Below are 3,420 nucleotides of genomic sequence, written 5' to 3' on the forward strand. Positions count from 1 at the left end.
GTGGGCCCACGCGGACTACTGCCCTTGGCCTACGCTGTGCTCAAGTAGTTCACACAATTAAAACTGAGCATCAATTTTCAAAGGCAGAGTACATATCATTGCACGCAGAGAGAGGTGTAAGAGGATGACGCATTGCAGTCGGGAGGAAAAAAAAGATCTTCGTTACGGGGCTGAACAAACACTACCGACAACTGCCCTGGTGTTACTAACTCTGTGCATTGCGAGCCAACAACACATGGCTGTGGGCCACTGCTGACCACTGCCTCCGCCCTACACTGTGGTCCAGTAGGTCACAGAGTCTTGATTTTAGCAATGGTGGAGTTCATATCAGTGTACCTGCATCATCACAGACTACATCCCCTCTTGCACCTGTGCCACTAAGTCTGTTCCCCGACATTAATGGACACTCTCTGGTCAAACTTTGGTGGAGTCTGAGTCTATGGACTAGCATGTAATTTCATCCTCATGTAGCTGATACCGAATTGGTGGTGGAACTGAGACTGTAACATTCCACTCCTCCAGCTACTGCCCTCTGCATCATGCCCTGGAGGACACCTTCCACTATCCCCCGTGACCCACCACCACAGTCCCCTTGGACACTGTCGAGGACACACTCAGTCTGTGTGGCCCTACCTCAGTGGACCGCAAGTCACCCTCCCGTGGTGGTGTGCCTGTGCCGGCAGCTGTGCATTCGGGGCCACTAACTCTGTGCAGTTCAAGTCAGGGACCCTGTTTGATTCAATATTTGATGGCCTCTGAGATGATGGCCTTGGTGTTGTCAACACCATGGGTCTGTGGCCCTGCGCTGTCGGTTGCCTCCGGCCTCAACTGCAATCTTCCAGGGCTCACATATGCAATCGAGTCCTGTCCGGCCCGGATGTCGCATCACCACAGGAGGCACACACCAGCATCGCCAGGACCCCTCCAACAGCCTTCTGCCAGAGTCAAAATGGTGGTACTGGCAGACTAATGGAGTTGCTCACACATGTCGTGGATGCCATCATCTGCCTGATATCCTGCTCAGCACTCCAGGTGGCACTGACTCAGTGCACCGCAACCCATGAACCATTACTGATTGAGTATTGTGCTGTGGAGAGGTTGCGCAGTAATGTCACCTCAGGCACTGTGGGAGACCTGGAACGTTGATGAGGAAGATGATGCAAGTGTAACACACACCACTGCATCTTCATCAGGGATATCCCAAAGGGACACAATCCTAGAAGTTTTCTTCACATGAATGCACTCAGCACTAGTGCCCCAAATCACGGGCACATCTGTTTGCATGTTGGGTGACCTCTGTACCTGTTCCGGCTCCCTCCATGTTGCTCAGCAGTTGACTCAGTTATGCTGGTGTTTTCAGTTACCATTTCAATGGTGTTCATTGTTCAAGTTCTTGCCAACACAACCACTCCGTGTGGGCTGGCTTACACTCACCCCACACCTATCCAGCACAGGCGTCACTGTACAGGTGGCCCTGCCAATTAAGGGGCCGGGCGCACATGCCCGTAGCCAGTTCCACATCCTATCTGCGTGTGACCCTGTGGTCATGTTGTATGCATGAGGGCCCTGGGCCCAACGACATTACATTGTGCTGTGTGTAGGAGAGTAGGGTCTGCTTTCTATGGTCACCCCCACTTTTTGCTGTGATTCTCTGGTTTTTCGACTTTGTAGTGGCTCTGGGCCTGCTAATCAGACCCACAGCCCAGCTGTTCTCTCTGTAAATTGATACCATGTACTTTAGGTACATACCAGATTGGGTATTGGGTCACCTTTGTAAGCCCCTGTATAGTGTACCATAGGTACCCAGGGCATAGGTGCATCCAAGGCCTACCAGGGGCTGCAACATGTATTATGCCACCCCTGGCTGGCCTTCTAAACTGACACCACAGGCTGTTCACCCAGACTGGGTAAGGTGGTGCAATCACCCCTTACTTAGATATAGTATACCTATATCTACCTATATATATATATAGACACATATACACCTATAAGCCACTCCTATGGTAAGCATCGACAATCCTGGAGGCAGAGTGCTTGTTTTTATGTTGAAGGGTTCCCTAGCATGAGCTGAGCCCCTCTGCAGCTTTCGGAACCATCTCCTTATAGCTGTTCTATGATATACCCATACCATATACTCTTAAGTGCATTATAATCCTCGCGGTTAATGCTAACTTCGGTTTGACTTTATCGAAACATGTCGTGTAAGGTGTCAAACACTTTGGAATACTACCCCTCCCCCACCAGTCCTCGCGGCGGGGGTAGCATTCCACCCTTCTAGAGGGAGAAGACATGTAGTTACTGCTTTACCCGGTTAAAGTTAAACAGAGCCTCAGCATCAAAAAATTGATGCTGCTGCCACAGACACGAGTCTGACCTCCTGTTGCTGGGGGAAACTCCAGCAAGGGAGGCCTGGACAATAGGCTTCCTGTCCAGGGAGGTGCCAGCACCTTCCCAGACAGGGGTTTTGTGTATTGGGGCAGGGAGGGCTGCATTCAGTGAATGCATCTAGACACTGCCTGGGGCACACAAGGTGCTCCATGCATAGCCCGGTTCAAACAAGTTGCTAGGGCACTCCAGCCCCAGCTCTGGCGTGAAACTGGACAAAGGGAAAGGGGTGTAACCACCCCCTTCTCAGGTCCAACCATGGGAGGGACCTAGTCAGGTAATCCAGCCCCATCCTTAGTATAAGTATAGGAGCTGTGTCCCCAGGACTTCAGATTATCCTGGAACGAAACTTTGATACAGAACTCTTGGACATTCTATTCTGATTAGAATCAGAAGATATTTCCCTTGTGATCAAGAAGTGACCCCCCTGTGGAAACAGGCACCATCAGCAACTTTGCCAGTCTGCTTTGTTGACGCTCCCACCGGAACCCAAAGACTCAGTGACACAGGAACTAGATATCCAGACTTCTCTGTCTCCGACCCACATCCACAGCAAAGCTGAGACCTGTGGCAGGCACGAGAGACGTGGGACTGGACACCCTGGACATCCTGCAATTTGCTAACTGCTCAACTCCCGAGCTACCCTCGCAGTTGTGCATTGGGGTACAAGAAGCCACAACCCCGAGCGCCATTTGCATCGAAGCACAGCCCTCCACACTCCATGAGTGCCGCGTTGGCCCTGCTGTTACATTTCAGCTTGACGCCTCTTCCCGGTTCTTTGCCCATTGGCTAGTGAGCCCGCTGAAGACGTTTTCCTAAAACAAACTTGCTTTCCTGATTGCTCCAGATTTCCTCCAGCTTCCCTCCAAAGGAGAAGTGCCACAGACCTTGCTGGTCTGCAACAGAGCCAATCTTGACATCCTGTGTGGGTTACATTTGCCAAGGCTTGTTGAATCCAATCCAGATACCGACACCGCAGTCAACTAGATCCATTGTGGGACAACTCTAATCCAGTGCCTGGTCATCGTCGATGCC

The sequence above is a fragment of the Lissotriton helveticus genome, chromosome 8 (assembly GCF_964261635.1).
Source record: "Lissotriton helveticus chromosome 8, aLisHel1.1, whole genome shotgun sequence".
NCBI classification, from domain to species: Eukaryota; Metazoa; Chordata; class Amphibia; order Caudata; family Salamandridae; genus Lissotriton; species Lissotriton helveticus.